Source organism: Neophocaena asiaeorientalis, unplaced genomic scaffold (assembly GCF_003031525.2).
Source record: "Neophocaena asiaeorientalis asiaeorientalis breed wild unplaced genomic scaffold, Neophocaena_asiaeorientalis_V1.1 scaffold14, whole genome shotgun sequence".
Classification (NCBI taxonomy): Eukaryota; Metazoa; Chordata; class Mammalia; order Artiodactyla; family Phocoenidae; genus Neophocaena; species Neophocaena asiaeorientalis.
In genome coordinates this window covers 13443142-13469357 of record NW_020175192.1, presented here as the reverse complement: position 1 = coordinate 13469357, position 26216 = coordinate 13443142, and the positions used below count along the sequence as shown (strand labels likewise).

General features: G+C 43.8%; 1 pseudogene; it reads right to left on the bottom strand.

The window, feature by feature from the left end:
* Nucleotides 1-938: 938 nt before the first annotated feature.
* LOC112413136 (alpha-ketoglutarate-dependent dioxygenase alkB homolog 4 pseudogene) lies at nucleotides 939-24777 on the bottom strand (annotated as a pseudogene).
* Between the last annotated feature and the right edge of the window lie 1439 nt (nucleotides 24778-26216).

Below are 26216 nucleotides of genomic sequence, written 5' to 3'. Positions count from 1 at the left end.
ATTCTAGCACATCATATGTATACTAGTTACTCAATAAATACCCCTAGAATGACTGCCTATCTGGATATAAATATGAACAAGTGATTTCATGTTACTACTAAGTTGGTTTGATTTTCAAAACTGAGAGATCAATAGGGTCTCTGGGGAAACAGAAATTTCATGAAGTCAAGTTACTTTCATTCTTAATTTTACAGAGTCTTATGCTACTTCTGTACCATACTGTTGACAATATATGAAGGTTAAGAATGTCAGATGGTTAGAAAATCTAGATCTAAGTGAGACAGCACTGTTTTATTGTTGTTGGGCAAGGAATAGCAACTTTATCTGGAAAGCCAGAAGGCTGAGAAGACAGCAGACTAGCATCCCAAAGAACCATCTTCTAAAAAAAAAAAAAAGAGGAGGGGTTAAAGTCCTGGGTCCCGTCACACTTCGAAGGAGATGTGTCAATTGCTTCCTTCCTGCACCCGTTCACAGGATGTGTCAAGATGTTTCCTGTGAGCAAGTTGTGCCAGGTGCTCTCACAGCGACAAGGGACTTTGTGGAATAATTTAAGTAAGGTCTGTGACCTCAATAAGCTTCAAACACCACACTGGGGGGGAGACTAGATTAAATAGTCCAAAGAGTGGCCATAGGGCAGCTCAAAGGGGACTGATCCGGCACACAGTCCATCACAACCAGCTCTCAGGCAAGGCTCACATCCCAGGGTCTGAGGATACTGAACGGTCTTCTCTGAAGACCTGGGCTTCCTTTGAAGGAAGGAGGGAGATCTGCAGGCTTCCTGGATCCTACTCTAGTCCTTGAAGCCTCTGGCCTGGACAGACACGCCCGTGGCTCCCTGAAGGTGGCGCACACGCGGCCCCATGGGACCGCGGCAGAGGGCGTGCCGCCCCGGGTCCAGGTCCGTGCGGCTCTTGGGTGCCCAGCAGAGACCAACGGGGTTAGGGGACAGCCGCCTCCACCTGCTGGCCCAGTACAGAACTACTGGGGCCGTCGCACCTTCCACCAAGGCCGCGGGGAAGCTGGATGGGGCTAGGACAAGGAGGCTCACCCGCCCTCCCCACGCCAGGCGTGGCCCCGGTGGGGTCTGCGGCTGAACTCCACTCGTGGCAGTGGTCCAGCGTCCACTGCTAGACGCGCCGGAAGTCCTCCCAGATGGGGAAGAGGCCGGTTCTCCGCACCACCTGCCGGCTGAAGCTGGGGAGGCCTCTGAAGCCAGCAGTCCTTAGCTTCTGTTTCTGAAAGTTGCCTTTGGGTCCATAGTCCTGCCTGCTCCGTCCAGGCTGCGAGAGCTACCAGGGCTCGTGGTCCAGCAGCTGCGCCATCTCGGCCTCCTTCCCCCTGGTCACGAGGTCCTCTAGCAATGTTGCACTGGGAAGCGGCTGGCTCAGTCTTAAGAGTCAGACTCCTTGGCCTCCACGGCCCAGCCAGCGTCTGAGCAGTAGACGAGAGGTCGTGCTTCGTGTGGGTAGTGGTGCCAGGGCGGGGCCGCCTCCCTGCTGCTGCTGGACCAGACAGGTCCGGATGCCCTTGCACAGCATTCCTGAAGGCCCTTCAGGGCCACCACCGCAGCAGCCAGGATGACACTGTGAGGGCACCACTGCAGACAGAGGAAGGAGTAAGTACAAAACCCTAAGGGGAGAATGAGATTGGTGTGTGCAGGTATGAAAAAGGAGGCCAATGAGGCCAGAGTTTAGGGATTAAAGAGAATAGCAGAAGCAAAGAGTATTAGGCAGGGACCAGTTTACATAATGTTTTATAGACCACAGTAAGGACCCTGGATTTTCTGTGAGTTGGTTTGGGAAGCTGTTGGAGAGTTTAAAGCAAGGGAGGCATATGCTCCCAGTGGCTCCCTGCTGTGTGGAGAATGAGACAGAGTACTATTTTCACAGATCTTTGGTTCCAACAATACTTATTAGCATCTACCATGTGCCCAGAACTGTTACAGGTATTTGGAATACTTGTATCGACTCCTTTTAAACTTACAGTTTGGTAGGAAAGACAGATACGTCTGCAAATGTGTTATGGGCACGATCAGTGTTCCAGGGTAGGCTGTGATGACTGGGGAGTACATGGCCCCTGTGAAGTAAACGAAGAATGAAAACTAAATGGAGAACTGATATAGACTAGGATTGCACCGGCGGAAAAAATGGGTGTGGGCCGCGGTCCAGGTAGAGTGATCAACGTGGGATCAGAGAACCACGGGGAATTTTGTATTGCTTATGGCGTGGCCAGAAGGAAGGTGGGTAAGGGGAGAAGTAGGTCTAGGTGAGGCTGAGGTGGTAGGTGGGTGTCAAATCACAAAGGCACGAGAAAGAGCTAGGACTTTATCCAATGGAAAGTATCCCTTATCAAACACTCATTTCAACCAGATGTTTTTCATGCATGACAGATCACAAAAGGCTGCCTCACTTTAGACCTAACCAGCGTTACTCCTGCACTCAAAAGTTTATAACAAAATATCCATGGCCAGAAAAAAAAGTTCAGATATCAAAATAGCTTTAATTAGATGAAATCAATCAATATGCTATTTGTTGAACTTTTACTATATATACAACATATAAATACTAAAATCTTATGCCTGTTGATTTTAAATCTCTGGGTGGTTCATAGGTATTAGGAAAAAATTATTTATGTATTTTAGACTTTTAAATTCAAAGTATAAAGCACATATAGGAAAGTGTACAGGATTCTGGACAAGACGGTGGAGCAGAAGGACTTGAGCTCACCTCCTCTCACGAAAACACCAAAATCACAACTAACTGCTGAACAAACATCGATAGAAAAGACTGGAACCTACCAAAAAAGATATTTCACATCCAAAGACAAAGAAGAAGCCACAACAACACTTTCACACTGTAAACAAATCCCATACCCACCAGGTGGGCGACCCACAGACGGGAAAATAATTATATTGCAGAAGTTCTCCCACAGGAGTGAGAGTTCTGAGCCGAACCTCAGGCTCCCCAGGCTGAGGGTCTGGCATTGGGAGAAGGAGCCCCCAGAGCACTTGACTTTGAAGGCCGGCGAGGCTTGAATGCAGGGGCGCCACGGGACTGGGGAACAGATTCCACCCTTGGAGGGCACACACAGGGTTTCACATGCACTGGGACCCAGCACAAAACAGTGACTCCACAGAAGCCTGGGCTAGATCTACATGTGGGTCTTGGAGACTCTCCTGGGGAGGTGAGGGTTCGCTATGACTCACTGTGGAGGCAAGGACACTGGTGGTCCCTGATCACAGGGAACACTGACCAGTGTGAGGTCTCCCAGAGGTCACCATTTTGGCACCGAGACCTGGCCTCACCCAACAGCCTACAGACTCCAGTGCTGGGACACCTCAGGCCAAACAACCAGCAGGGGTAGGGAGAGAAAACAGCCCCACCCATCAGCAGACAGGCTGCCTAAAGTCTTCCTGAGCTCACAGCCACCTCTAAACACATGCCTTGACATGGTCCTGCCCACCAGAGGGACAGGCCCAGCTCCACCCACCAGTGGGCAGGCACCAGTCCCTTTCACTAGGAAGCCTGCACAAGGCCCTGGACCAACCTCACCCACAAGGGGGCAGACACCAGAAGCAAGAGGAAGTATGATCCTGCACCCTGTGAGAAGGAGACCACAAACACGGAAAGTTAGACAAAATGAGACAACAGAAAAGTATCTGCTGTCTTGTTCCAGGTGAAGGAACAAGATAAAAACCCAGAAGAACAACTAAATGAAGTGGAGATAGGCAATCTACCTGAAAAAGAATTCAGAGTAATGACAGTAAAGAGAATCCAAGATCTCAGAAAAAGAATGGAGGCACAGACAGAGAAGATACAAGAAATGTTTAACAGGGGGAAGAGTCAAGATGGTGGAAAAGGAGGACATGGAGTTCACCTCTCCCCACAAGTACATCAAGAATACATCCACAGGGCTTCCCTGGTGTCGCAGTGGTTGAGAGTCTGCCTGCCGATGCAGGAGACGTGGGTTCGTGCCCCGGTCTGGGAGGATCCCACATGCTGCAGAGCGGCTGGGCCCGTGAGCCATGGCCGCTGAGCCTGCGCGTCCGGAGCCTGTGCTCCGCAACGGGAGAGGCCACAACAGTGAGAGGCCCGCGTACCGCAAAAAAAAAAAAAAAAAGACTACATCTACAAATGGAACAATTCTCACGACCACCTGCTGAACACTAGCAAAAGACCTAGGAAACCTAAAAAGACAAGAAAAATCCCCACACAACCGGGTAGAATGGGACAGGACCTGCACCCCTGGTGGGGAGCTGAAGAACAGATGAGACTCCCATACCCGGGGAAAGCCTCCCTCACCAGCAGAGAGATCAGCTGGGACAGACAGCTGGGACACAATACAAGCAAACCGAATCCAACAATACATTAAAAGGATCGTACACCATGATCAAGTGAGATTTGTCCCAGGGATGCAAGGATTCTTCAATATCCACAAATCAATCAGTGTGATACGCCACATCAACAAAAGATAAAAACCACATGATCATCTCGAAAGATGCAGAGAAAGCTTCTGACAAAATTCAACACCCACTTACGATAAAAACTCTCCATAAAGTGGGCACAGAGGGAACCTACCTCAACATAATAAGGGCCACATACGACAAACCCACAGCAAACATCATTCTCAATTGTGAAAAACTGAAAGCATTTTCTCTAAGATCAGGAATGAGACAAGGATGTCCACTCTCACCACTTTTATGCAACATAGTTTTGGAAGTCCTAGCCATGGCAGTCAGAGAAGAAAAAGAAAAAAAAAGAATCCAAATTGGAAAAGAAGAAGTAAAACTGTCTCTGTTTGCAGGTCACATGATACTATACATAGAAAATCCTGAAGATGCTACCAGAAGACTACCAGATTCATTGATGAGCTGTAGTAAAGCTGGCGGATACAAAATTAATACACAGAAATCTCTTGCATTCCTATACACTAACAACAAAAGATCAGAAAGAGAAATTAAGGAAACAATCACATTTATAATCCCATCAAAAAGAATAAAATACCTGGGAATGAACGTACCTAAGGAGGCAAAATACCTGTACTCAGAAGACTATAAGACACTGATGAAAGAAATAAATGATGACAAACAGATGGAGAAATATACCGTGTTACTGGACTGGAAGAATCAATATTATCAAAATGACTATACTACCCAAAGCTATCTACAGAGTCAATGCAATTCCTATCAAATTGCCAATGGCATTTTTCACAGAATTAAAACAAAACATTTTTACAATCTGTATGGAAACACAAAAGGCCCCGAATAGCCAAAGCAATCCTGAGAAAGAAAAACAGAGCTGGAGGAATCAATTCCCTGGCTTCAGATTATACTACAAAGCTACTGTAATCAAAACAGTACAGTGCTGGAGCTAAAACAGAAATATAGATCAATGGAACAGGATAGAAAGCCCAGAAATAAAACCACACACCTATGGTCAATTAATCTAAGACACAGGAGACAAGACTATACAATGGGGAAAAGGCAGTCTCTTCAATAAGTGGTGCTGGGAAAACTGGACAGCTACATGTAAAAGAATGAAATTAGAACATTCTCTAATACCATACACAAAAATAAACTCAAAATGGATTAAAGACGTAAATGTAAGTCCAGATACTATAAAACTCTTGGAAGAAAACACAGGAAGAACAATCTTTGACATAAATCTCAGCAGTATCTTTTTGGATCCACCTCCTCAAGTAATGAAGATAAAAACAAACAAATGGGACCTAATTAAACTTAAAAGCTTTTGCTCAGCAAAGAAGTCCATAAACATAACGAAAAGACAACCCTTAGAGTGGGAGAAATTATTTGCAAATGAAGTAACTGACAAGGAATTAATCTCCAAAATATACAAACAGCTCATGCAGCTCAATATCAAAAAAACAAACGACCCAATCAAAAAATGGGCAGATCTCAATAAACGTTTCTCCAAAGAAGACATGCAAATGACCAAAAAGTACATGAAAAGATGCTCAACATCAATAATTATTAGAGAAATGCAAATCAAAACTACAATGAGGTATCACCTCACACCAGTCAGAACGGCCTCATCAAAAAATCTACAAACAATAAATGCTGGAAAGGGTGTGGAGAAAAGGGAACCCTCCTACACTGTTGGTGGGAATGTAAATTGATACAGCCACTCTGGAGACAGTATGCAGGTTCCTTAAAAAACTAAAAATAGAGCTACCATATGATCCAGCAATCCCACTCCTAGGCATATATTCGGAGAAAACCAGAATTCAAAAAGATACATGCACCCCAATGTTCACTGCAGCACTATTTACAATAGCTAGGACATGGAAGCAACGTAAATGTCCATCAACAGAGGAATGGATAAAGAAAATGTGGTACATATATACAGTGGAATATTACTCAGCCATTAAAAAAGAACAAAATAATGCCATTTGCAGCAACATGGATGGACCTAGAGATCATTATACTGAGTGAAGTCAGTAAAAGACAAATATCACGGTATCACTTATATGTGGAATCTAAAAATAAAGGGGGTACAAATGAACTTATCTACAAAACAGAAATAAATTTACAGATGTAGAAAATAAACTTATTGTTACCAGGGGAAAAGGGGAGAAGGATAAATTGGGAGACTAGGACTAACATATAAACACTACTATATATAAAATAGGTAAATAATAAGGACATACTGTATAGCACAGGGAACTCTACTTAATACTCTGCAATGGCCTATATGGGAAAAGAATCTAAAAAATAGTGGATATACGTATATGTGTAACTGATTAACTTTGCTGTACACCTGAAACACAACAGTGTAACTCAGCTCTACTCCAATAAAATTTTTTTAAAAAAGATACAGGCACCCAAGTGTCCACTGCAGCACTATTTACAATAGCCAAGACATGGAAGCAACCTAAATTTCCATCGACAGAGAAATGGATAAAGAAGATGTGGTACATATATACAATGGGATATTTCTCAGCCATAAAGAAGAATGGCATTAGCCATTTGTAGCAACATGGATGGAGAAAGACAAATATCATATGACATCACTTATATGTGGAATCTAAAAAAAAAAAGATACAAATGAACTTACAAAACAGAAACAGACTCATAGACTTCAAAAACAAATTTACGGTTACCAAAGGGGAAAGGTTGGAGGTGGGCAGGAATAAATTAGGAATTTGCGATTAACATATATACACACTACTATGTATGAAATAAGACAATCAACAAGGGCCTACTGTACAGCACAGGGAACTCTACTCAATACTCTGCAATAACCTATATGGAAAAAGAATCTGAAAAAGAATGGATATATGTATATGTATAAATGAATCACTTAGCTGTACGCTTGAAACTAATACAACACTGTAAATCAACTATACTCCAATATAAAACAAAAACAGAAAGAGAAGTGTACAAAGCATAAATGTACAGCTTTAATGAACTATCACAAAATGAAGATATCTGGGTAAAGCAGTAGAACACAACTAGTACCCAGAAATCCCTTCATTCTCCTTCCAAATTACTACCCTCACCTCCTCCCCAAATGTAACTACTACCTTGACTTCTAAAACCATTGATTAATTCTGCCTGTTTTTTAATTTATACAAATAGAATCACATGATATATATTTTGTGCTTGTCTTATTTCAATCAATATTATTATATCTTATTCATTTTCCTTGTTGTATAGTATTCCATTTTATGAGCTTACCACAATTTTTAAATTTTTTCTACTGTTGATAGACGTGAATTATTTCCAATTTTTTTGCTATTATGATTCATACATTTGTGTATGTGTCTTAAGACACAGACACACATAGGGAGGTTAAAAAAGGGTGTGAGGCTAAGTGTGCTGGAATCACTCTCAAGTGCTGTGAAAAGCCAAGAATTGGTTGGCGCTGAATTTTGTCTCATTATGATGTATTAAATTGATAGAATATTGTTTTGCAATGTAACCCAGAGTTAGGAAGGAATCAAATGTTTTTCAGTTATCCTACAGGGGAGGTAAAGTCTGAGATATGTCTGACTTTTTACCTGCATGGGGTCAACCTACAATTTGGAGTGAGGTGAATATGCATACACTATGCACATTTTTTATTTATTTATTTATTTTTGGCTGCATTGGGTCTTCATTGCTGTGCACAGGCTTTCTCTAGTTGTGGTGAGCAGGGGCTACTCTTCATTGCAGTGTGTGGGCTTCTCATTGCGGTGGCTTCTCTTGTTACGGAGCATGGGCTCTAGGCATGCAGGCTTCAGTAGCTGTGGCCAACAGGCTCTAGAGCACAGGCTCAGTAGTTGTGGTGCATGGGCTTAGTTGCTCTGCGGCATGTGGGATCTTCCCAGACCAGGGCTCGAACCCATGTCCCTTGCATTGGCAGGTGGATTCTTAACCACTGCACTACCAGGGAAGCCCCACTATGCATTTTTTGATTGTTAACCTAATGCCTACAATCTTAACTATAACTTTAGAATTTAGATATGGGGATCTTCAGAATGAAATCAGAATGTCATCTTAATTGAGGAGAAAACAGAATTTATTACCAAGGTAAAATTTTCTGATCTGTTTATAAAAACGTGTTAAGAAACACCTATACTCCATTTCTGCATGAGATAATCTGGTGATTTGTTAAATATCCTGAATTTCTAAAAATTACTGTCTAGATTGTTACTCAAATCTCTTTCCCTGCAGAGACACACAAGCGTCACCTGGTGGCCAGGAAGATCAACTCCAGTCTGAGATGTCATGCTTTTAGAAGTCTCATTCTAGCCTATTTTCCTGCACAGTCCCGTGGGGGGATGGAGGAAACAGGGGCACTTGCTAGTAAATATCAAGGCTCACACCTTTCCTGCCTCACACTGGTTACCAGAAAGACTTGCAAATGTAGTAAAGAGTATTGCCCAAACCTAGAAAACGAGGGTTAGGCTGACTGCTCACCACATGGTGATTTAGACAATTGTTTTGATGGCTTGTTTTAACGTAATTACACATATATAACACATTTCTATAAGAAAATTGAGTAATACAGACATATAATAAGCAACAAGTAAAATTTCCTCACCATTCCTTCCTAGCATCCCCGTTTTCCAACCCCACATGGGCTCTGATCACTGTTTGGACATGTTTTTAGATAGAAAAGGCTTGCTGGAGGTTTCTTCATACTAAATTAGTAGAAAGTTGGGGGGAAAAAACCAATGTAGCAGGAAGCTCCATCTGCCACAATTCCTCAGTTGTAGAAATAAGTCTCAGTTAAGAGATCTAGGGGGAGGAGTCAAGGTGGCGGTGTGGGAAGATGAGGGTCTTCCCACAACTAGGGCACCTGCTGGCTGCTGGTGGGGGACCCTGATGCCCAAGGAGACGGGAGGGGACCCCAAGTGAACCCGTAGGACGTGCGGGGAAGAGGAGGGAGAAGTGGAGGCCGGACAGGATTGGCACCCCTGAGGCCAAGGAGATCAGGAGAAGTAGGCAGGAGAAGCAGAGGGTGACTGCCCCACCCACTCGGGTACAGGGAGCCTGCTGAGCTCCCAGGCCCGTCCCCTGCTCTCCAAAGCCCCCTCCAGGCCATGTGGGTCCTTGGGGGCATAGGAGGGAGGCTGAGGGGAGAACAGGAGAGGCAGGTGGGAGGGGCCCTCCAGGACCGGAGGAGCAGCAGAGGAGTGGAGAGCATTTGCTCTGCCCACTCGAGCCCAGGAAGCCCGCAGGGCTCCCAGGTGAGGTCCCCTGCCCTCTGAGACCAGGGGTGGGGCCACGCCTGGGCCCCTTCTGTTCCTTGAGCCTAAGCCCCACCCCCCACAACCCCCAGGGCCTTTTCCAGCCCTGTGGGTCCTGAGCATAGGCCCCACCCACTGCCCAAACTGCACCCTTGCTTAGGCCCTGCCCTCCACAGCCAAGGCCTTCCCCCCCCACCCCACCCCTTGCTTTTCTTTTCTCTTTTCCCTCCTCCTTTTTTTTTTTTTTTTTTTTTTTTTTTTTTACTATTGTGGTACTGTTGTACCTTCCAGTTGTTGATTCATCTATATTTTTATTTTTATATTCTTTCTAACATATGTTATTTTCCTAGTCTAACTTTATTTTTTACTTTGTTATTGTTCTCTGTTTTTGTTTTTGTTTTGCCACCCCATGCAGCTTGTGGGATCTTGGTTCATGAGCCAGGGGTCGGGCCGAAGCTCCTGTGGTAGGAGCTCTGTGCCGTAACCACTGGACTAAGAGGACCTCAGACCCCAGGGAATATTCATCGGCATGAGGTCTCACAGAGGTCCTCATCTCAGCACCAAGCTCTACCCAACAGCCAACACGCTCCAGTGTTGGAAGCCTCAGGCCAAACAACCAGTAAGACAGAGACACAATTAGATAAATAAATAAATAAGACAGCAAATATGTCACAGATGAAGGAGCAAGGTAAAAACTTACAAGACCAAATAAATGAAGAGGAAATAGGCAATCTACCTGAAAAAGAATTCAGAGTAATGATAGTAAAGATGATCCAGAATCTTGGAAATAGAATGGAGGCACGGATTGACAAAATACAAGAAATGTTTAACAAAGATCTAGAAGAACTAAAGAACAAACAGAGATGAACAACACAATTACTGCAATGAAAAATACACTAGAAGAAATCAATAACAGAATAACTGAAGCAGAAGACCGAATAAGTGAGCTGGAAGACGAAACGGTGGAAATAACTGCCAAGGAGCAGAGTAAAGAAAAAAGAATGAAAAGAATTGAAGACAATCTCAGAGACCTCTGGGACAACATTAAATGCACCAACATTCGAATTATAGGGGTCCCAGAAGAAGAAGAGAAAAAGAAAGGGTCTGAGAAAATATTTGAAGAGATTAGAGTCGAAAACTTCCCTAACATGGGAAAGGAAATAGTCACCCAAGTCCAGGGAGCATAGAGAGTCCCATACAGGATAAACCCTAGGAGAAACACACCAAGACACATTTTAATCAAACTAACAAAATTTAAACTTAAAGAAAAAATATTAAAAGCAGCAAGGGAAAAACAAAAAATAACATACAAAGGAGTCCCCATAAGGTTATCAGCTGATTTTTCGGAGGAAACTCTGCGAGCCAGAAAGGAGTGGCAGGATATACTTAAAGTGATGAAAGAGAAAAACCTACAACCAAGATAACTCTACCCAGCAAGGATCTCATTCAGATTCGACAGAGAAATTAAAACCTTTACAGACAAGCAAAAGCTAACAGAATTCAGCACCACCAAACCAGCTTTACAACAAATGCTAAAGAAACTTCTCTAGGTGGGAAACACAAGAGAAGAAAAAGACCCACAAAAACAAACCCAAAACAATTAAGAAAATGGTAACAGGAACATACGTATCGATAATAACCTTGAATGTAAATGGATTAAATGCCCCAACCAAAAGACACAGCCTGGCTGAATGGATATAAAAACAAGACCCATGTATATGCTGTCTACAAGAGACCCACTTCAGACCTAGGGACACATACAGAATGAAGGTGAAGGGATGGAAAAAGTTATTCCATGAAAATGGACAGCAAAAGAAAGCTGGAGTAGCAATACTCATATCCGATCAAATAGACTTTAAAATAAAGACTGTTACAGGAGATAAGGAGGGACACCACATAAAGATCACAGGATCAAGCCAAGAAGAAGATATAACAATTATAAATGTTTACGCACCCAACACAGGAGCACCTCAATACGTAAGGCAAATGCTAACAACCATGAAAGGAGAAATCGACAGTAACACAACAGTAGGGGACTTTACCATGCCACTTACACGAATGGACAGATCATCCAAACAGAAAATAAATAAGGAAACATAAGCTTTAAAAGACACAACAGAACAGATAGATTTAATCGATATTTATAGAACATTCCACTCAAACGTGTCAGAGTACACTTTCAAGTGCACACAGAACATTCTCCAGGATAGATCACATCTTGGGTCACAAATCAAGTCTCAGAAAATTTAAGAAAATTGAAATCATAGCAAGCATCTTTTCTGACCACAACGCTATGAGATTGGAAATCAATTACAGGAAAAAAAACTGTAAAAAACACAAATACATGGAGGCTAAACAGTGTGCTACTAAATAACCGAGAGATCAATGAAGAAATCAAAGAGGATATTAAAAAATACACAGAAACAAATGACAATGAAAACACGACGACCCAAAACCTATGGGATGCAGCAAAAGCAGTTCTAAGAGGGAAGTTGAGAGCAATACAATCTCACCTCGAGAAACAAGAAAAATCTCAAACAATCTAACCCTACACTTAAAACAGCTAGAGAAAAAAGAACAAAGAAAACCCAAAGTCAGTAGAAGGAAAGAAATCATAAAGATCAGAGCAGAAATAAATGAAATAGAAACAAGGAAAACAGAGAAATAGCAAAACAAAGAAAATAGCACAGATCAATAAAACTAAAAGCTGGTTCTTTGAGAAGATAAACAAAACTGATAAACCCTTAGCCAGACTCATCAAGAAAAAAGGGAGAGGATGCAAATCAATAAAATTAGCAATGAAAAAGGAGAAATCAGAACCAACGTGTCTATCAAACATTTAGAGAAGAGCTAACACCGATTCTTCTCAAACTCTTCCAAAAAACTGCAGAGGGTGAAACACTCCCAAATTCATTCTACAAAGCCACCATCACCCTGATACCAAAACCAGAAAAAGATATCACAATAAAAGAAAATCATGGACCAATATCACTGATGAACATAGATGCAAAACTCCTCAACAAAATACTAGCAAACAGAATCCAACAACCCATTAAAGGGATCATACACCATGGTCAAGTGTGATTTATCCCAGGGATGCAAGGATTCTTGAATATACGCAAATCAATCAATGTGATACACCACAGTAACAAACTAAGGAATAAAAACCATATGATCATCTCAATAGATGCAGAAAAAGCTTCTCACACAATTCAACAACAATTTATGATAGAAACTCTCCAGAAAATGGGCACAGAGCGAATCTACCTCAACATAATAAAGGCTATTTATGACAAACCCACAGCAAATATCATACTCAATGGTGAAAAACTGAAAGCATTTCCACTAAGATCAGGAACAAGACAAGGATGTCCACTCTCGCCACTCTTATTCAACACAGTTTTGAAAGTCCTAGCCATGGCAATCAGAGAAGAGAAAGAAATAAAAGGAATACAAATTGGAGAAGAAGAAGTAAAACTGTCACTGTCTGTGGATGACATGATACTATACATAGAAAACCCTAAAGATGCCACCAGAAAACTACTAGAACTAATCAATGAATTTGGTAAGGTTGCAGGATACAAAATTAATGCACAGAAATCTCTGGCATTCCTATACACCAACAACGAAAAATCAGAAAGAAAAATTAAGGAAACAATCCCATTTACCATCGCAACAAGAGAATAAAATACCTAGGAATAATCCTGCCTAAGGAGGCGAAAGACTTGTACTCAGAAAACTATAAAACGCTGATGAAAGAAATCAAAGATGACATAAACAGATGGAGAAATACACCATGTTCTAGGATTGGAAGAATCAATATTGTGAAAATGACTATACTACCCAAAGCAATCTACAGATTAATGCAATCCCTATCAAACGACAAGTGGCATTTTTCACAGAACTAGAACAAAAAATTTCACAATTTGTATGGAAACACAAAAGACCCCGAATAGCCAAAGCAATCTTGAGAAAGAAAAATGGAGCTGGAGGAATCAGTCTCCCCGAATTCAAACTACACCACAAAGCTACAGTAATCAAGACAGTATGGTACTGACACAAAAACAAATATAGATCAATGGTACAGGAAAGAACGCCCAGAGATAAATCCATGCACATATGCTCACCTAATTTACGACAAAGGAGGCAAGAACATACAGTGGAGAAAAGACAGCCTCTTCAAGAAGTGGTGCTGGGAAAACTGGACAGCTACATGTAAAAGAATGAAATTAGAACACTCCCTAACAGCATGCAGAAAAATAAACTGCAAATGGATTAAAGACTTAAATGTAAGACCAGACACTATAAAACTCTTAGAGGAAAACACAGGAAGAACACTCTTTGACAAAAACCACAGCAAGATCTTTTTTGACCCATCTCCTAGAGTAACGGAAATAAGAACAAAAATAAACAAATGGGACTTAATTAAACTTAAAAACTTTTGCACAGCAAATTAAACCATGAACGAGACAAAAAGACAACCTCAGAATGGGAGAAAATATTTGCAAATGAAACAACAAAGGATTAATCTCCAAAATATACAAACAGCTCATGGAGCTCAGTATCAAAAAAAAGCAAACAATCCAATTAAAAAATGGGTGGAAGACCTAAATAGACATTTCACTAAGGAAGACATACAGATGCCCAAGAGGCACATGAAAAGATGCTCAACATCACTAATTATTAGAGAAATGCAAATCAAAACTACAATGAGATATCACCTCACACCGGTCAGAATGGCCATCATCAAAAAATCCAGAAACAATAAATGCTGCAAAGGGTGTGGTGAAAAGGGAACCCTCCTGCACTGTTGGTGGGAATGTAAATTGATACAGCCACTATGGAGAACAGTATGGAGGTTCTTTAAAAAACTAAAAATAGAACTACCATATGACCCAGCAATCCCACTACTGGGCATATACCCTGAGAAAACCGTAATTCAAAAAGAGACATGTACCACAACGTTCACTGCAGCACTATTTACAATAACCAGGACATGGAAGCAACCTAACTGTCCACAGACAGATGAATGGATAAAGAAGATGTGGTACATATATACAATGGAATATTACTCAGCCATAAAAGGAAACGAAATTGAGTTATTTGTAGTGAGGTGGATGGACATAGAGTCTGTCATACAGAGTGAAGTAAGTCAGAAAGAGAAAAACAAATACCATATTCTAAGGCACATATATGGAATCTAAAAAAAAAAAATGGTATTGATGAACCTAGTTGCAGGGCAGGAGTAAAGATGCAGACATAGAGAATCGACATAAGGACACAGGGTGGGAGAGGGAAGCTGGGGCGAAGTGAGAGAAGCATCAACATATATACACTACCGAACGTAAAACAGATAGCTAATGGGAAGCAGCAGCATAGCACAGGGAGATCAGCTCGGTGCTCTGCGATGACCCAGAGGGGTGGGATAGGGAAGATGGGAGGGAGGCTCAAGAGGGACGGGATATGGGGACATATGTATGCATACGGCTGATTCACTTTGTTGTACAACAGAAACTAACACAGTTTTGTGAAGCAATTATACTCCAATAAAGATCTATTTTAAAAAAAGAAATCTAAAAATTCCACCCATGAGTTTTCAAAGATCCAAAAATTGTAACAATTGACACTAACATATGAATAAATACCAAATCTCAAACTTCATGCTGTCTATTAAAACAACACCTAAAGACTATATGTAGTGAATTTCCACCCTCACCACAATCTTTTACTAGTTTATCTCCCATTTGGTTGAGACTTCCTTGCCACTGGTGTTAAAATATGAAAAGGCATAGTCCATTGTCAAATCAAACTTTTTAACAGTTTTCTGGTCCTAAAGACATATGCATCTCTGTAAGCTAGGCCAACCACACACATCTCTCCTTTTACTACATTAACCTATTGACTAGATCCTGGTTTTAGGCTCAGGAAGATAACCAGAGGATACTCCCTCAACGATCTATACACTATCATGGTTCTTCATGACTCTTAACGATTGGGAGTGTATGTCACTGGCATTTTTTTTCCCACCCACCGCCTGCCCCGCCCCACAATCTGAGAAGTCACCGAGACCCAGGAGAGCTCTGGCTACAAGCACCTATAAATGTTCTTTCAGAACGGTCATGAAGCCAAGGTCATGTCTCTGTTTTCATTCACAAAATGAGTGCCTAGTATGTCCTGCCAGATGCTTGGCAACAAAATTTCCCAGACCGGGGCACGAACCCGTGTCCCCTGCATCGGCAGGCGGACTCTCAACCACTGTGCCACCAGGGAAGCCCTATAACAGGGACTTTTAACAAAGTTAAAACACAAAACTGATTAGAATAAAACATTGATAACTTCTAAGATAGAAGCCTCTGTCCAGAATATATTAATAGTTCCTATAAATCAGTAAGAAAAAGACAAATAATCCAACATAAATGTTCAAAGGACGCAAATGGCCAGTTCACAGAAGAAGAAATACAAATGATTAGTAAATAAAACTGTTCAACCTTGATAATAGTCAGGAAAATGCAAATTAAGATAATGAGATGTCATTTTTTAATCTAATAGGCTGGAAAACAGTTTAGTAGGTTATTAGCATCCAGTCTTGGGTATGGGGAGACGGCACACCAAGCTCAGCTGGTAACAGCATAAATCGGTGTCATGAGGAAGGGGCAACCTTTGGGTTTTAACTTAAAAATATTCATATTCTGTGAACTAGAAATCTTTTCTTGAGGTATACTTCTAAGGGAAATACTCAAACATCTGCAGAGAAGGAGAAGGATTACAGGGTGTTTATAGCAGCACTGTTTGTAATGCCAAGACACAGAAAAACACCTAAATGCTCACCAATGGAAAAAATGGGTGAATATGCTAGTTAGTTCTAGATAACAGAGTATTATGAAGCATTTAAAAAGAATAAGCTCTGTTTCTGCTGACATGGAAAGCTCTGCCAGAATATTTGCTAGAATGATAACCCATAACTTTATTGACAGACCTACTAAGTACCCATTGTAACAAATGGGAAGGGCCCTGCCAAGGTACATCACTGAAGGATCACACAACACCTCTTTCCTCTTTTCTCTCTTTCTGAAAATTCCATTGGACAGATTTTCCCCACTTTTGTTCTCAATTTCTAGTTTTCTTTTGTCTCCAATCTCTATCTGCCTTTTTTCTTAATGTTCAACCTTCCTGGAATTTCCTCAGCGTCAGCCTTCAAAACTTATCATGAATTGTTATTTCAGTTACCATTTTTATAAACTGCAAAGAATTATTTTTTCTCTTTTTTTTTTTTTTTAACATTATCTTCTGATACTATTAAGTGTAGCTTTTGTCCCCTTCCTGCATCTTCTGTTTCCACTCAGCCTCTTTTCCCCATTTGCTGGTTTTGGTCTTCATTTCTCACGTCAGAGCTTTTCCTTGAAAGTGTGGTGACTTCTGGCCATCCATTCGTATTTTAGAGAGACTCATACAGGCAGGGCTGGGTTTGTTAAAGGCTGGCATAAAAAAGTAATGAACAGAAACCTCAGTTAAATAGAATCTGGAGACCAGAAGGGGGGAGCTCTCAGGCCCTATGACCACAGCAGAGCCCAATAGGAAGAAGGAAGATTCCTCTTCTTTCCTGGCAAGGAGTCAGCTAAGGAAAAGCCATGGACTCTGTTTGCTATAACCCTCCCAACTTCCTTTTCTCCCCCGTAAAAGCGCTCTTCTTCCCTTGCCATGTGGGAACCTCACATGCTGCTCATCACGGCTGCAGCGCCCAAACAGCAATTCTCTGTTGATCCTGAATAAACCCATCTTTGCTGGAGAAATAGCTGTGCATTTGTTTCAGGTCAACACTGCCATCACAAAGGACAGGAGGGAAAGAGCCTTCGCCCTGAGGGACTTCTGTGGCTGTATTTTTCTCCAGCGTTCTTCAGTTTCTCCAGGACGGATGCAGGTGTCGCATGTGGGAAGGAGGCTGACGAACCACCATTCAGGGCGCGGATTTTTCTTCAGTTCCTGCCTCTTTATCCTCCTGGTCTATGCGGGCCTGATGTCCCTGAGATTATCACCTTCGGATCAAATCCTCTTGAGTGTAAACCTCCTGAGCGTGGGCAGCAGGTGAACAAATTAATTCGCACCCCCTTCCCACTTTTCCAGCCCTCTTCACAGATCAGACTGCCTCTAAGTTCCGGTCCCCTCGGGCCATCTTCGGTTATCAGTTATCCCCTCACGGCCGTTGCCCTGAACTTCCTCTGTTCTGTTCAGTCATCACCTTCTGTCCTCTTTCTGTCTTCTTAGTATTTGTTGAGAAATTTTTCCAGGTAAAGGAAGTAAACATATTTGGTCATTTTATTTTGAATTGGAAGCCCCAAATTAATCTGTCACTCTCAAAAACAGGGTTAGTTGTCCAAAGAAGAAAACCATTCACTAGGGCTATGTCTTTCTTTGCCACTAGGTGGTGCTGCCACATCTGAAAATGAAATGGGGCCGGTCACCTCAGCTTCAGAGGGAACTGGATCCGTTCTTAAGGATTTGTCTCTCATTTGGATGAAGCATATGCTCTTACATAAGGCCATAGTGCTTTTAAAGTTTTTTTTCTGTTTTAGAAAAATATCTTCCATATTAGCAGAGGCACACTTTTTTATCCATAATCTTTGAATCCTGAATGATAAATGATCATTTTTACTAATATTCGCTAGATGTGAAATCTTTGATGAGTTCATTTACCTTTTCCAAGCCTCACTTCGCTCATCTATAAAATGATGAAAATAATAACTATATCTCACATTGTGTAGGAGTTAAATATTCATTACATATCTCATAGGGGCATAGGGTGGGTGCACAAAAAAATGCTAAGAATGGCAACACTGTTAGAATAAACTTTATTAGGCTTTTGAGAGCACTTCAAAAGTCAATTTACAAACCAGGAAGAAACAGAAAATATGAACAGACCAATCACAAGCACTGAAATTGAAACTGCGATTTAAAAACTCCCAACAGACAAAAAGTCCGGGACCAGATGGCTTCACGGGCAAATTCTATCAAACACTCAGAGAAGAACTAACACCCATCCTTCTGAAACTCCTCCAAAAAATTGCAGAGGAAGGAACACTCCCAAACTCATTCAATGAGGTCACCATCACCCTGACACCAAACCAAAGATATGACCAAAAAAAATTACAGGCCTATATCACTGATGAACATAGTTGCAAAAATCCTCAACAAAATACTAGCAAACCGAATCCAATAATACATTAAAAGGATCATACACCATGATCAAGTGGGGTTTATCCCAGGGATGCAAGGATTCTTCAATACTTGCAAATCAATCAGTGTGATACACCACATTAAAAAACTACAGAATAAAAACCATATGATCAACTCGATAAATGCAGAACAAGGTTTTGACAAAATTCAACATCCATTTATGATAAAAACTCTCTAGAGGGCTTCCCTGGTGGCGCAGTGGTTAAGAATCTGCCTGCCAATGCAGGGGACATGGGTTCGAGCCCTGGCCCGGGAAGATCCCACATGCCGCAGAGCAACTAAGCCCGTGCACCGCAACTACTGAGCCTGCGCTCTAGAGCCCGCGAGCCACAACTACCGAGCCCGCATGCCTAGAGCCCATGCTCTGCAATAAGAGAAGCCACAACAAGAAGAAGCCCGCACACAATGAAGAGTAGCCCCCGCTCACTGCAACTAGAGAAAGCTCGCTCACAGCAACGAAGACCCAACACAGCCAAAAATAAAAATAAATAAATTTATATTTTTTAAAAAATCCCCAGGGACTTCCCTGGTGGTCCAGTGGTAGAGAATCTGCCTTACAATGCAGAGGACGCGGGTTCGATCCCTGGTCAGGGAACTAAAATCCCACATGCCATCTGGCAACTAAGCCTGCATGCCACAACTACTGAGCTCGCGTGCCTCAATTAGAGAGCCTGTGTGCCGCAAACTACAGAGCCCACGTGCCCTGGTGCCTGCGAGCTGCAAGGAAGAGCCCACATGCCGAAACGAAAGATCCCACATGCATGTCTCAACGAAGATCCCGTGCGCCACAAATGAGACCTGATACAGCCAAAAATAAATTAAAAAAAAATTTTTTTTAAATCCCCTAGAAAGTGGGCATAGAGGGAAGCTACCTCAGCATAATAAGGCCATATATAACAAACCCACAGCTAACATCATTCTCAACGGTGAAAAGCTGAAAGCATTTCCCCTAAGATCAAGAACAAGACAAGGATGCCCACTCTTGCCGAGGCAGGAGATAGATGGGCCCCAGGCTGAGCAGCTGGAATCTTCCCCTGTGGACAGATACGCCAGGATAAAGATAACGGCAGGAGCAAGGAGGAGCCAGTCCTGCTTGGAGAGAAGACAGAGAGACCACATACTTCCCATTCTTGAGGTCAAGGACACCTTCCCGACTGCACATGCAACAGAAAGGTTCCTCGGAGGTCAGAGAAGGGAGGGAGTGTCAGACCATAATATGTTCTTCTTCCCAGAAACCCCTGCACTGGAATCCATCCTGGTTAAAAGATGCACACGCACGCAGGGGAGGGCCCTGAGTTAGACCAAATATGGACTCAGAGCCCCGCAAAGCAAGATGACTGGCCAGAGGGGACCGGGAAGAACTTCCCCATATAAGTGATCTGAACTACCCCAAGGGTGCGACTCTTTCTCTGGGCCCACCCATGTGAGTCTATCCACATGTACTTTCTTTTCCTCCCCAAAAACACTACTTGTTTCACTACCTTCCTTCTCTTTGTTGAAATTCCTTTCTCCAAAGCAGACAACCCAGGGCCTTGTAAGTAGCCACTGGCCCTGGAGATCTAGTGGCTGGGATTTGGTGTTCTCACTGCCGCGGCCTGACTTCAATCTCTGGTCGGGGAACCGAGATCCTGCTTCAAGCCACTGCAGGCCGAGGCCACCCGTGATCATTTTTGGTGCCCAAACCTGGGAATTCAACGTAAACCGCGGGCTTGGCCCAGCTGCTGCTTGAGGCCCCTGACTTTCGCTCTCGCCCTGTTTCTCTCGCTCTCTGCTTTGCTTTCTTTTCAAGACCCATGGGGCCTAATCTCGGTCCACTCACTGTGTTATGGCTCCCCCAGGTGACGGTGGCAGCGGATATCCCCCAGGCCGTGCAGATCCAACTAACACTGGGGTGACTGCTGCCGCTGTCCTCTGGGACCTGGTGGAAACGTGATTTCTCACCGTGAAGGAGTCCAAGGGGTGCCTGCCTCTCTCTCCCCCTCTCTCCCTCCCTCCCTCCTTGTCCCATATGGAACCCCCCTCTATGCTTTTCTTTCCCACCTCACTCGTACAGCAAGATCTCTTTCTCACTTTGTATCTCTGCACCGTTTCAGGGAAGGATTTTCTGGACCTCATTCCTAAACTGCGTCCCCTCCCCGCCGCTGCCAAACTCACTGTTGCCTCTGTCAGATAGAATTGGGAAGTGCCTGATGATTTTATCGTAGCCTCCAGACAGATTAGGGTAATGGATTTGGGGTTCTTCTGTTGTCTAGTCTTTCACATCTCACTCAATGTCCAAAAATCTACTATGAGAATTTCTCTACCTCCCGGCCCCTTGGGTCTTGAACATGTGCCATCTTCTAGAGCGTCCAACTCTGATTTCTCCAAGGGTTCCTAAGGGGAATCCTGGCAACCGGTCTGCACTGGTTCAAATGTCCTCCCCTGGCCACATGGGGGACACCTTGCACAAGGTACCAAGGATGACTGGAAATGTCTGGTTAGGAATCAATGGGGAAGTAGACGATGCTCCAAACCCCATCAGCAAAAAGACTGAAGGAAATTCAGAGGATGCTCTGAATCTCCTTCAAGCGCCTCCTTGTAATGTTTCTGGGACACCAAATTCCATTTCTAGGAGAGCTCTTTTGTTCTCGGTTGCAGGTTACCCAACATGGGAGGATCCCCTCCCAAGCCAGAAGAAACACCTCTGGAGTGTAACCTTTAAGAACGAGAAACTTTTTAAAATAGACAGGTTAAGAAAGGAAAAACAAATTCTACTGTAACACTGCCTGGCCTTTGTTTCAGTTCCGGGATGGAGAAAAATGGACTGAAAATGGCTCTGTAAATTATAATACCATTCTGCAATTGGATCTTTATTGCCGCAAGATAGGAAAGTGGACTGAGTTTCCCTATGTTCAAGCCTTCATGGTCCTTTACCAAAATCCCGCCCTATGCAGCTCTTGCAATCAAAAGCCTGGGGAACCAGAAAACCCTCCCAACGTTTTAGATGATCCCCTCCTAACTTCCCCCAACTGTCAGGGGGGAAACCGAGCTCCCCTACTCCTGACAGTACCCGACTTCTTCAGAGCCACCCACTTCTCTGGTGTCACCTACCTCTCCAGAGCCCTCTGACCGATCCCAAACTCCACCTCCCCATGTCCCTCTATACCCTCCGATACCCCAAGAAAGACAGACTAGTCCCTCCGGGATAACTCGCAGTGGAGCTTCCTGTCACCCAGGATCGGGGAAATTATCCCCTCTTAGGGAAGTGGCAAATAGCAAAGGGACAATAAGAATATATGTGCCCTTCTCTTTAGTTGATTCAGCCCAATGCAAACAAAGACTGGGCTGATTTGCTTAAGACCCTCATTTGCTGAAGAGTTTCAGGCCCTAACTCTGGCCTTTGATTTAATTTGGAAGGATGTCCAAGTTGTCCTATCTACTTGCCGTACCCCTGAGGAGAAACAGAGAATTGGGGAGCAGCCCAGGGGCACGCTGACCAGCTTGCCAGGGACCAACCCAAACATTTTGTTATGGGTGGAGTCGCAGTCCCAAATCAGGAGCTCTGTTGGAATTATGATTCCTGGGAGGGAACAGAAGCCAGCAAGCACATGATCCAATGTGTATTAGAAGGGATAAGAAAATGTATCAAAAAGTCAGTTAACTATGGAAGGGTTAAAGGAGTGACCCAAGAAGAAAAAGAAAATCCAGACCTCTTTTACGGATGGCTTGTGGAGGCTTTTAGAAAATATACTAACATTGACCCCTCCACTCCCGAAGGCCAATCCCTGCTGGGACAACCCTTTATCAGCCAGTCTGCACCTGATATTAGGTAAAAACTCCAAAAGTTACAATTAGGACCACAAGCCCCCATGCCCCAACTCCTAGAGGTGGGCTTTGGAGTATTTAATAATCGAGATCAAGCTGAGGAGGAAGAAAGAACCAAACGTGAGAAAAGACAGGACAAGGCTCGTGCAAAACTGACAGCCGTTGCTGTCAGCCACGCCTTGCAACCTCGAGACAACCCAAGGGGGCCAAGAAAGTTCAACTATCTGTCTGGAGTAAGACCAACGAGGAGGAATGCTCCAAGGGCAAGTCAACAGGCCACTGGGCCCAAGAATGGCCCTAGGCCATGCCCAGCCCGCAAACAAACAGGTCATTGGAAGTGGGACTGCCCTCGGTCCCAAAGGGGAAGGGGGGTCCCCACTCCTGAGATTGCCATGCTGGACGACATCCCATGAGATGTCTTGTCTCCATCACGGAGCCCCAGGTGGTCCATGATATGGCAGGTGAGAAGATCGATTGTTTAACTGACACGGGAGCCACTTAACTCTGTCCTGATTTCTCATGCTGGGCCTCTTTCCTCCAAAAGCTGTACTGTGACTGGTGTCCAAGGAAAGCCTCGCGCCCATTACTTTACTGGGCCTCTCACTTGCCAATTTGAGCAGCGTTTGATTTCACATACCTTTTTAGTTGTCCCTGAGTGCCTCACCCCACTACTGGGGAGAGACTTTCTGGGCTCCCTCGGGGCCATATTACAGTTAGGAGGAAAGTAGCCCCGTATCTTGACCCTGACTAAGGTAGATCAAGGGCCTGTTCCCAGCTGTATTCTCCAACCAGTGAACCCTGCAGTTTGGGACAAAGGAGTCCCTGGGAGGGCCATAAACACCCAACCTGTAAAATTAGCTTTAAGCCAGAAGCTGCCTACCCTAACAAGAGACAATACCCCATAAAGTTGGAAGCAAAAAAGGGGTTAAAACCCCCTGTAGATAAATTCTTAAAACATGGCCTCTTGGTGTCCTGCCAGTCTCCACGCAATACTATTTTTCCAGATGTTAAGGCAAATGGGGAATATAGAATGGTACAAGATCTTAAAGCAGTAAATGATGCTGTGGTCCCTATTCACCCCCTCGTGGCCAATCCTTATAACACATTAGCCCAAATCCCTGAGGATGCTAAATGGTCTACTGTGCTCAACTTCAAGGATGCCTTTTTTGCATCCCAGTTCATCCCTCCTCACAGTATCTGTTTGCCTTCCAGTGGACTAATGCCCTCTCAGGCCAAATGCAACAATACACCTGGACAGTATTGCCTCAGGGGTTTCGGGACAGCCCACACTTGTTCACCCAGGCCCTAGGAAAGGAACTAAGGGAGATAACACCTAAAAGAAGGGGCTATTCTACAGTATGTAGATATTGATATATTAATATGTAGCCCCTCCACGGAGGCCTCAAATCAGAATACAATTGAAGTCCTTAATTTCCTTGGGGCCCGAGGTTTGAGTCTCTAGGACACAGGCACAAATCTCAAAGCAACAAGGTAAACACCTGCACTACATTATAAGCCTCGGAAGTAGACAGTTATCTCCAGATAGAAAACGGGCTATATCAGGCCTAAGCACTCTAAAGACAAACACCTTTTTTGGGCATGGCAGGATTTTGCAGAATTTGGATTCCAGGATTTGGGATAATGGCTTAAGCCCCTGTATGAAGCCACTAAAGGCCCAGATACAAAACCATTACTTTGGACTGGGGAACAGGAAAAGGCTTTTAATACTATCAAGCAGGCCCTCACCAGAGCCCCTGCTCTGGGTCTCCCCAGTTTGAAAAAGCCATTCATCTTATACATGACTGACAAGCAAGGGACAGCTTGTGGGGGGGCGGGGGGGGCCTAGTACAGAAGCTAGGGCCAGTTCCTCAGCCTATAGGCTATTTTTCCAAACAACTAGACTCGTGGCCCAAGGTTGGCCTGGCTGCCTTTGTGTAGTAGCTACCACTTTAATTAGTGGAAAAAGCTAACAAGCTTACCTTTGGACAGCCACTGGAAGTCCAGACCTCCCATCAAGTACAAGGGATCCTGGAGATCAAAGGCCACCATTGGCTAACTGGAGGCTGCTTTACTAAGTACCAGGCTTTGTTCCTCGACTCCCCAGAGGTAACCCTTAAAACTTGCTGCACCCTCAACCCAGCTACACGGATGCCTGCTGACAGCCCAGAGCTAATATATTCCTGCCTCGAAACCCTTGACCAGGTCTATGCCTCTAGGCCTAATCTAACAGATCAAGCCATAGACAACCCCAAGGAAGAATGGTTTACTGACAGCAGTAGCTTTATTAAGGACGGGGTCAGGAGGGCAGGGTATGCTATCATGAGCGCTCACAGTGTCACAGAAGTGAAACCTTCGCCACCCAACACTTCAGCCCAGAAGGCTGAACTGATAGCTCTAACCCGAGCCTTAACCCTAGGGGAAGGAAAAATTGTAAATATATAACAGACTCAAAATATGCCTTCCCTGTTCTGCATGCCCACATAGCTATCTGGAAGGAAAGAGAGAATTTTTAAATACAAGAAATTCCCCTAAAAAATGAGGCTGAGATTTTACATCTCAGAGAAGTGGTTCAAAAAACCAAAACAGGTAGCACTCATTCACTGCTGCGGGCACCAAAAGGGAACTTCTCAAATTACCCAAGGGAACAACAGGGCAGATCGGGAAGCCAAGAAAGCAGCCCTGATACCCACAACAGAAATGGCATTGATCCCATCCCTTGCCCCTTCTAACATTGTACCCAGATACTCAACTTCCGAAGAGACCTGGCCACGAGACCAAGGGGGCACTAAGGGAACAGATGGCTGGTGGCACATAGACCAAAAACTGCTCGTACCTCTTTCTGACCAATGGGAAATTATTAAAGGGCCACATGATTCCTCCATCTGGGGAGAGATGCCATGTCTGCTGTGGTTTTCCAGATTTTTACAGGAAAGGGCTCCCAGGGACAATCAGAAGGGTTACTGGAGCCTGCGCCCTCTGTACCACCCATAATCCGGAGGCAGCCTCAAGCCGTACCCCCTCCCCCTCTTGTTAGCCCAGCCCAGTGACGTGGGACTTAGCCAGGAGAGGACTGGCAAATGGGTTTCAGTCAGGTGCCCTCTTTCCAAGGCTTCAAATACTTGTTAGTATTTAAAGACACTTTCACCGGATGGGCAGAGGCCTTCCCCAGTAGGACGGAAAAGGCAACCAAAGTGGCTAGAACACTTCTATCAATAAAAGAAATCACTCCTAGGTTCAGGTTACCCTGCCACCTCCACCTCCAGAGTGACAGTGGACCCTCATTCAAAGCCAGGGTTACCCAACAGCTCTCGCAGGCCTTCGGGATCAGATACCACCTGCATTCGTCCAGGAGACCTCCATCCTCATGAAAAGTAGAACAGGCTAATCATACCCTAAAGAAAACCGTGGGCAAACTGTCAGGAAACCAGAACCGTGGTACCACCTGCTGCCAATAGCTCCCTTAAGGGTCAGGGCGGCCCCTAAAACAA